The sequence below is a fragment of the Babylonia areolata genome, chromosome 19 (genome assembly GCF_041734735.1).
Source record: "Babylonia areolata isolate BAREFJ2019XMU chromosome 19, ASM4173473v1, whole genome shotgun sequence".
Classification (NCBI taxonomy): Eukaryota; Metazoa; Mollusca; class Gastropoda; order Neogastropoda; family Buccinidae; genus Babylonia; species Babylonia areolata.
This window is the reverse complement of record NC_134894.1, coordinates 1070477-1080567: the sequence shown is the minus strand read 5'-3', so window position 1 is coordinate 1080567 and position 10091 is coordinate 1070477. Positions and strand designations below refer to the sequence as shown.

Below are 10091 nucleotides of genomic sequence, written 5' to 3'. Positions count from 1 at the left end.
CCTTGTCAGTCTGTTCTTTGTTCTCCTGTCCCTTGTCAGTCTGTTCTTTGTTCTCCTGTCCCTTGTCAGTCTGTTCTTTCTTCTCCTGTCCCTTATCAGTCTGTTCTCCTGTCCCTTATCAGTCTGTTCTCCTGTCCCTTGTCAGTCTGTTCTTTGTTCTCCTGTCCCTTGTCAGTCTGTTCTCCTGTCCCTTGTCAGTCTGTTCTTTGTTCTCCTGTTCCTTGTCAGTCTGTTCTTCTTTGTTCTCCTGCCCCTTGTCAGTCTGTTCTTCTTTGTTCTCCTGTCCCTTGTCAGTCTGTTCTCCTGTCCCTTGTCAGTCTGTTCTTTGTTCTCCTGTCCCTTGTCAGTCTGTTCTTTGTTCTCCTGTTCCTTGTCAGTCTGTTCTTCTTTGTTCTCCTGCCCCTTGTCAGTCTGTTCTTCTTTGTTCTCCTGTCTCTTGTCAGTTTGTTCTCCTTTGTTCTCCTGTCCCTTGTCAGTCTGTTCTTTGTTCTCCTGTCCCTTGTCAGTCTGTTCTTTGTTCTCCTGTCCCTTGTCAGTCTGTTCTTCTTTGTTCTCCTGTCCCTTGTCAGTCTGTTCTTTGTTCTCCTGTCCCTTGTCAGTCTGTTCTTTGTTCTCCTGTCCCTTGTCAGTCTGTTCTCCTGTCCCTTGTCAGTCTGTTCTTCTTTGTTCTCCTGTCCCTTGTCAGTCTGTTCTTCTTTGTTCTCCTGCCCCTTGTCAGTCTGTTCTTCTTTGTTCTCCTGTCTCTTGTCAGTTTGTTCTTCTTTGTTCTCCTGTCCCTTGTCAGTCTGTTCTTTGTTCTCCTGTCCCTTGTCAGTCTGTTCTTTGTTCTCCTGTCCCTTGTCAGTCTGTTCTTTGTTCTCCTGTCCCTTGTCAGTCTGTTCTTTGTTCTCGGCTTCACTGACAGTGAACCCTTCTTGGCCAGTGAAACAGTATTGAAGTTATACTCACATAACCTACACATGTGGCAGAGGACCAAACAAGGTGTGGAAGAACGGAATAGGAAGATGAGCTGTCAAGGCAGTGGTCATGGCTGCTGTTGCCCTGTGCTCTGTGCATACCATTACCAGTGAAAAACAGTCGGTTGTCTGGGAAAGGGACACTTTCCATGTGCTTCTGTTAAAAAATTTTTAATGATTTTTTTTAATGATGGATTTTCAATGTCAATACAGACAGATAATTATGTAAAATTTGAAAAAAGACATTATAGTTGTTTTTTTTATGAAGTGTTTGGAATTCTAGTAGCAAAATTATGACTTGATAATCATTTAATGTAAAATTATTTTTAAAACAAAAGTATAACTAAAATTAAATAAGTGTTTGGAATTCTACTTGCAAAATTATGACTTGATAGTTAATATGTAAACTTATTTCTGAAGAAAAATTGTATAAGTTAAAAAAAAAGTGTTTGGAATTGTAGTTGCAAAATTATGACTGGAAGCTATTTTGCATTGAAAAGAAATGCGTGTTATGCTTAAGTGTAATTGTACAGAATTGATATAGGAATGTGGGTCTGTTAGTGTGAAGTGTTTTACTTAGAGACGTATGGTAGTGGAGTGATGTCAGTGTGAAGTGTTTTACTTAGAGATGTATGGTAGTGGAGTGATGTCAGTGTGAAGTGTTTACTGAGAGATGTATGGTAGTGGAGTGATGTCAGTGTGAAGTGTTTACTGAGAGATGTATGGTAATGGAGTGATGCTAGTGTGAAGTGTTTACTGAGAGATGTATGGTAATGGAGTGATGTCAGTGTGAAGTGTTTACTGAGAGATGTATGGTAATGGAGTGATGTCAGTGTGAAGTGTTTACTGAGAGATGTATGGTAATGGAGTGATGTCAGTGTGAAGTGTTTACTGAGAGATGTATGGTAATGGAGTGATGTCAGTGTGAAGTGTTTACTGAGAGATGTATGGTAATGGAGTGATGTCAGTGTGAAGTGTTTACTGAGAGATGTATGGTAATGGAGTGATGTCAGTGTGAAGTGTTTACTGAGAGATGTATGGTAATGGAGTGATGTCAGTGTGAAGTGTTTACTGAGAGATGTATGGTAATGGAGTGATGTCAGTGTGAAGTGTTTACTGAGAGATGTATGGTAATGGAGTGATGTCAGTGTGAAGTGTTTACTGAGATGTATGGTAATGGAGTGATGTCAGTGTGAAGTGTTTACTGAGAGATGTATGGTAATGGAGTGATGTCAGTGTGAAGTGTTTACTGAGAGATGTATGGTAATGGAGTGATGTCAGTGTGAAGTGTTTACTGAGAGATGTATGGTAATGGAGTGATGTCAGTGTGAAGTGTTTACTGAGAGATGTATGGTAATGGAGTGATGTCAGTGTGAAGTGTTTACTGAGAGATGTATGGTAATGGAGTGATGTCAGTGTGAAGTGTTTACTGAGAGATGTATGGTAATGGAGTGATGTCAGTGTGAAGTGTTTACTGAGAGATGTATGGTAATGGAGTGATGTCAGTGTGAAGTGTTTACTGAGAGATGTATGGTAATGGAGTGATGTCAGTGTGAAGTGTTTACTGAGAGATGTATGGTAATGGAGTGATGTCAGTGTGAAGTGTTTACTGAGAGATGTATGGTAATGGAGTGATGTCAGTGTGAAGTGTTTACTGAGAGATGTATGGTAATGGAGTGATGTCAGTGTGAAGTGTTTACTGAGAGATGTATGGTAATGGAGTGATGTCAGTGTGAAGTGTTTACTGAGAGATGTATGGTAATGGAGTGATGTCAGTGTGAAGTGTTTACTGAGAGATGTATGGTAATGGAGTGATGTCAGTGTGAAGTGTTTTACTGAGAGATGTATGGTAATGGAGTGATGTCAGTGTGAAGTGTTTACTGAGAGATGTATGGTAATGGAGTGATGTCAGTGTGAAGTGTTTTACTGAGAGATGTATGGTAATGGAGTGATGTCAGTGTGAAGTGTTTACTGAGAGATGTATGGTAATGGAGTGATGTCAGTGTGAAGTGTTTACTGAGAGATGTATGGTAATGGAGTGATGTCAGTGTGAAGTGTTTTACTGAGAGATGTATGGTAATGGAGTGATGTCAGTGTGAAGTGTTTACTGAGAGATGTATGGTAATGGAGTGATGTCAGTGTGAAGTGTTTTACTGAGAGATGTATGGTAATGGAGTGATGTCAGTGTGAAGTGTTTACTGAGAGATGTATGGTAATGGAGTGATGTCAGTGTGAAGTGTTTACTGAGAGATGTATGGTAATGGAGTGATGTCAGTGTGAAGTGTTTACTGAGAGATGTATGGTAATGGAGTGATGTCAGTGTGAAGTGTTTACTGAGAGATGTATGGTAATGGAGTGATGTCAGTGTGAAGTGTTTACTGAGAGATGTATGGTAATGGAGTGATGTCAGTGTGAAGTGTTTTACTGAGAGATGTATGGTAATGGAGTGATGTTAGTGTGAAGTGTTTTACTGAGAGATGTATGGTAATGGAGTGATGTCAGTGTGAAGTGTTTTACTGAGAGATGTATGGTAATGGAGTGATGTCAGTGTGAAGTGTTTTACTTAGAGATGTATGGTAGTGGAGTGATGTCAGTGTGAAGTGTTTACTGAGAGATGTATGGTAGTGGAGTGATGTCAGTGTGAAGTGTTTACTGAGAGATGTATGGTAGTGGAGTGATGTCAGTGTGAAGTGTTTACTGAGAGATGTATGGTAATGGAGTGATGTCAGTGTGAAGTGTTTACTGAGAGATGTATGGTAATGGAGTGATGTCAGTGTGAAGTGTTTACTGAGAGATGTATGGTAATGGAGTGATGTCAGTGTGAAGTGTTTACTGAGAGATGTATGGTAATTGGAGTGATGTCAGTGTGAAGTGTTTACTGAGAGATGTATGGTAATTGGAGTGATGTCAGTGTGAAGTGTTTACTGAGAGATGTATGGTAATGGAGTGATGTCAGTGTGAAGTGTTTACTGAGAGATGTATGGTAATGGAGTGATGTCAGTGTGAAGTGTTTACTGAGAGATGTATGGTAATGGAGTGATGTCAGTGTGAAGTGTTTACTGAGAGATGTATGGTAATGGAGTGATGTCAGTGTGAAGTGTTTACTGAGAGATGTATGGTAATGGAGTGATGCTAATGTGAAGGGTACAGTGAAAGGTGGTGGCATTCACGACAGGTGTCAGGTGTCAAGACTCCCTCCCCAGACATCAGAGAACACACCTGGTGACTGGTACCTTTCACTTCCTGTCATGACAGGTGTCAGGTGTCAAGACTCCCTCACCAGACATCAGAGAACACACCTGGTGACTGGTACCTTTCACTTCCTGTCATGACAGGTGTCAGGTGTCAAGACTCCCTCCCCAGACATCAGAGAACACACCTGGTGACTGGTACCTTTCACTTTCTGTCATGACAGGTGCCAGGTGTCAAGACTCCCTCCCCAGACATCAGAGAACACACCTGGTGACTGGTACCTTTCACTTCCTGTCATGACAGGTGTCAGGTGTCAAGACTCCCTCCCCAGACATCAGAGAACACACCTGGTGACTGGTACCTTTCACTTCCTGTCATGACAGGTGTCAGGTGTCAAGACTCCCTCACCAGACATCAGAGAACACACCTGGTGACTGGTACCTTTCATTTCCTGTCGTGTCAGGTGTCAGGTGTCAAGACTCCCTCCCCAGACATCAGAGAACACACCTGGTGACTGGTACCTTTCACTTCTGTCATGACAGGTGTCAGGTGTCAAGACTCCCTCCCCAGACATCAGAGAACACACCTGGTGACTGGTACCTTTCACTTCCTGTCATGACAGGTGTCAGGTGTCAAGACTCCCTCCCCAGACATAAGAGAACACACCTGGTGACTGGTACCTTTCACTTCCTGTCATGACAGGTGCCAGGTGTCAAGACTCCCTCCCCAGACGTCAGAGAACACACCTGGTGACTGGTACCTTTCACTTCCTGTCATGACAGGTGTCAGGTGTCAAGACTCCCTCCCCAGACATCAGAGAACACACCTGGTGACTGGTACCTTTCACTTCCTGTCATGACAGGTGTCAGGTGTCAAGACTCCCTCACCAGACATCAGAGAACACACCTGGTGACTGGTACCTTTCACTTCCTGTCATGACAGGTGTCAGGTGTCAAGACTCCCTCACCAGACATCAGAGAACACACCTGGTGACTGGTACCTTTCACTTCCTGTCATGACAGGTGTCAGGTGTCAAGACTCCCTCACCAGACATCAGAGAACACATCTGGTGACTGGTACCTTTCACTTCCTGTCATGACAGGTGTCAGGTGTCAAGACTCCCTCCCCAGACATCAGAGAACACACCTGGTGACTGGTACCTTTCACTTCCTGTCATGACAGGTGTCAGGTGTCAAGACTCCCTCACCAGACATCAGAGAACACATCTGGTGACTGGTACCTTTCACTTCCTGTCAAGAAGAGACCTGTTCTGATCACTGTTGGTGTTAGCGTTAGTGTTCACTTCACCAGACAGACATGGCTGCTGACTGCTGAAGCATGTACAGCGTACAGACCTGTGTGAAGTGATCAGTGTGGGCTGTGTGAAGTGATCAGTGTGTGAAGTGATCAGTGTGGGCTGTGTGAAGTGATCAGTGTGTGAAGTGATCAGTGTGGGCTGTGTGAAGTGATCAGTGTGCCTGTGTGAAGTGATCAGTGTGGGCTGTTAGTTCACCACCAGATGGACAACCCGTTTTTGGTGAATCATCATCTTCCTTCGTGGGCTGCCACTCACCTTCACGTGTACACACCAGTGGGCTTTTACATGTATGACTGTTTTCACCCCCACCATTTAGCCAGTCCCACTCAGTTGTTTGGGGGAATTTTTGGTGGATGAGAGGAAGCGTTTGTCCTGAATGTTGAATCATGCTACATGATTTACCTGCTGTCTTCCTATCTCCTTTATTTACAATGTTTACAGTATCCCCTACGCTGATAGCACGGAGTTTGAGTAGCTGCTGTTAGATCATGGCCATACGTATCTGCTTTTTTTTTTGAACAACTGTAGAAGTATTTATTGTGTATATGTGTCACGGTGCAAGTGTATGGCCAGGTCACAACAGTTGCCAGACCACCATCGGCAGAACACGTGTATATTGTGTGTCAGTGCTGTGTAGTGCTACACATCATCGGCAGAACACATGTATATTGTGTGTTGGTGCTGTGTAGTGCTACACATCATCGGCAGAACACATGTATATTGTGTGTCAGTGCTGTGTAGTGCTACACATCATCGGCAGAACACATGTATATTGTGTGTCAGTGCTGTGTAGTGCTACACATCATCGGCAGAACACATGTATATTGTGTGTCGGTGCTGTGTAGTGCTACACATCATCGGCAGAACACATGTATATTGTGTGTCAGTGCTGTGTAGTGCTACACATCATCGGCAGAACACGTGTATATTGTGTGTCAGTGCTGTGTAGTGTTACACATCATCGGCAGAACACATGTATATTGTGTCAGTGTAGGGTGTTGCTACACATCATCGGCAGAACATGTGTATATTGTGTGTCAGTGTTGTGTAGTGCTACACATCATTGACAGAACACATGTATATTGTGTAAGTGTAGGGTAGTGCTACACATCATCGTCAGAACACGTGTATATTGTGTGTCAGTGCTGTGTAGTGCTACACATCATTGGCAGAACACATGTATATTGTGTCAGTGTAGGGTAGTGCTACACATCATCGGCAGAACACGTGTATATTGTGTGTCAGTGCTGTGTAGTGCTACATGACATCGGCAGAACACGTGTATATTGTGTGTCAGTGCTGTGTAGTGCTACACTCCGTTATCAGCTGATTTCTTCAGTCCTTTATCCCTCCTGTTGCTGGATCTTCATTGTACATTTTGCTTGTTGCTTAAATTGTTGGTCATTTGAATTCCTGTTATGAACTGTTGGTTGCCATGCCATTCTAGCAATTAATATTGTGTTCATCATTCTGTGCATACATGTGCTATAGATGATGTGTGAAATATACCTTTGACACAGTGGCTGGGCTCCAGTACATGCCTGCCTGGGCAGTCCTGGTCATTAATGTGGGCAGTCCTGGTCATTGGTGAGGGAATAGGTTGTTGAGAAATGTGGGCAGTCCTGGTCATTGGTGAGGGAATAGGTTGTTGAGAAATGTGGGCAGTCCTGGTCATTGGTGAGGGAATAGGTTGGTTGAGAAATGTGGGCAGACAGTTCACTGTTTGAAATCATGGCTTGCATTTTAATGAAAATGTGAATGGATTTGGTTTTTGTTTTTGGCCATTGACAAGATTTATTTATTTATTCTTTTGATAATACTGTTGAACTGGGTCCATTGTTGTTAAGGTAGACGTTTAGTATAGGTAGACGTTTAGTATATTGATGTAGCATTCTGATGACCAGTCCAGGTAAAGTAGCTGTTTGTAGCATTCTGATGACCAACCCAACAAGCTGTGTGACATTGTTACTAGTGGTACGGATGTTATGAACAGATTGTGTGCTGTATAACAAGCCTTTGTGTTGACTACTGGTTTGTTAACAGTGGTACGGATATTATGAACAGATTGTGTGCTGTATAACAAGCCTTTGTGTCGACTACTTGTTTGTTAACAGTGGTACGGATGTTATGAACAGATTGTGTGCTGTATAACAAGCCTTTGTGTTGACTACTGGTTTGTTAACAGTGGTACGGATGTTATGAACAGATTGTGTGCTGTATAACAAGCCTTTGTGTCGACTACTTGTTTGTTAACAGTGGTACGGATGTTATGAACAAAGTGTGTGCTGTATAACAAGGCTTTGTATTGACTACTGATTTGTTAACAGTGGTACGGATGTTATGAACAGAGTGTGTGCTGTATAACAAGCCTTTGTGTCGACTACTTGTTTGTCAACAGTGGTACGGATGTTATGAACAAAGTGTGTGCTGTATAACAAGGCTTTGTGTTGACTACTGGTTTGTTAACAGTGGTACGGATGTTATGAACAGTGTATGCTGTATAACAAGCCTTTGTGTCGACTACTGGTTTGTTAACAGTGGTATGGATGTTATGAACAGTGTGTGCTGTATAACAAGCCTTTGTGTTGACTACTGGTTTAACAGTGGTACGGATGTTATGAACAGAGTGTGTGCTGTATAACAAGCCTTTGTGTCGACTACTTGTTTGTTAACAGTGGTACGGATGTTATGAACAGAGTGTGTGCTGTATAACAAGCCTTTGTGTCGACTACTGGTTTGTTAACAGTGGTACGGATGTTATGAACAGATTGTGTGCTGTATAACAAGCCTTTGTGTCGACTACTGGTTTGTTAACAGTGGTACGGATGTTATGAACAGATTGTGCTGTATAACAAGCCTCTGTGTTGACTACTGGTTCTGTACTGATGGGATCAGTGCCAATACTGCCAGGACTACATGTTGGTGTGACTGGAAGAGTGGTGTGCCAATACTGCCAGGACTACATGTTGGTGTGACTGGAAGAGTGGTGTGCCAATACTGCCAGGACTACATGTTGGTTGGTGTGACTGGAAGAGTGGTGTGCCAATACTGCCAGGACTACATGTTGGCGTGACTGGAAGAGTGGTGTGCCAATACTGCCAGGACTACATGTTGGTTGGTGTGACTGGAAGAGTGGTGTGCCAATACTGCCAGGACTACATGTTGGTGTGACTGGAAGAGTGGTGTGCCAATACTGCCAGGACTACATGTTGGTTGGTGTGACTGGAAGAGTGGTGTGCCAATACTGCCAGGACTACATGTTGGCGTGACTGGAAGAGTGGTGTGCCAGTACTGCCAGGACTACATGTTGGTTGGTGTGACTGGAAGAGTGGTGTGCCAATACTGCCAGGACTACATGTTGGTTGGTGTGACTGGAAGAGTGGTGTGCCAATACTGCCAGGACTACATGTGTTTGTTGGTGTGACTGGAAGAGTGGTGTGCCAATACTGCCAGGACTACATGTTGGTGTGACTGGAAGAGTGGTGTGCCAATACTGCCAGGACTACATGTTGGTGTGACTGGAAGAGTGGTGTGCCAATACTGCCAGGACTACATGTTGGTGTGACTGGAAGAGTGGTGTGCCAATACTGCCAGGACTACATGTTGGTGTGACTGGAAGAGTGGTGTGCCAATACTGCCAGGACTACATGTTGGTTGGTGTGACTGGAAGAGTGGTGTGCCAATACTGCCAGGACTACATGTTGGTGTGACTGGAAGAGTGGTGTGCCAATACTGCCAGGACTACATGTTGGTGTGACTGGAAGAGTGGTGTGCCAATACTGCCAGGACTACATGTTGGTGTGACTGGAAGAGTGGTGTGCCAATACTGCCAGGACTACATGTTGGTTGGTGTGACTGGAAGAGTGGTGTGCCAATACTGCCAGGACTACATGTTTGTTGGTGTGACTGGAAGAGTGGTGTGCCAATACTGCCAGGACTACATGTTGGCGTGACTGGAAGAGTGGTGTGCCAATACTGCCAGGACTACATGTTTGTTGGTGTGACTGGAAGAGTGGTGTGCCAATACTGCCAGGACTACATGTTGGCGTGACTGGAAGAGTGGTGTGCCAATACTGCCAGGACTACATGTTGGCGTGACTGGAAGAGTGGTGTGCCAATAACCCACTGTGTTTGTTGGTGTGACTGGAAGAGTGGTGTGCCAATACTGCCAGGACTACATGTTTGTTGGTGTGACTGGAAGAGTGGTGTGCCAATACTGCCAGGACTACATGTTGGTTGGTGTGACTGGAAGAGTGGTGTGCCAATACTGCCAGGACTACATGTTGGTTGGTGTGACTGGAAGAGTGGTGTGCCAATACTGCCAGGACTACATGTTGGTGTGACTGGAAGAGTGGTGTGCCAATACTGCCAGGACTACATGTGTTTGTTGGTGTGACTGGAAGAGTGGTGTGCCAATACTGCCAGGACTACATGTTGGTGTGACTGGAAGAGTGGTGTGCCAATACTGCCAGGACTACATGTTGGTGTGACTGGAAGAGTGGTGTGCCAATACTGCCAGGACTACATGTGTTTGTTGGTGTGACTGGAAGAGTGGTGTGCCAATACTGCCAGGACTACATGTTGGCGTGACTGGAAGAGTGGTGTGCCAATACTGCCAGGACTAC

General features: G+C 44.2%; 1 long non-coding RNA gene across 1 annotated transcript; it reads left to right on the top strand.

Annotated features, from left to right (window-relative positions):
- Window positions 1–4075: 4075 nt before the first annotated feature.
- LOC143293363 (uncharacterized) lies at window positions 4076–7565 on the top strand. The gene is made up of 2 exons (XR_013056768.1): window positions 4076–7110; window positions 7156–7565. It is a non-coding gene; the product is annotated as an uncharacterized LOC143293363 (long non-coding RNA).
- The last annotated feature ends 2526 nt before the right edge of the window (window positions 7566–10091 follow it).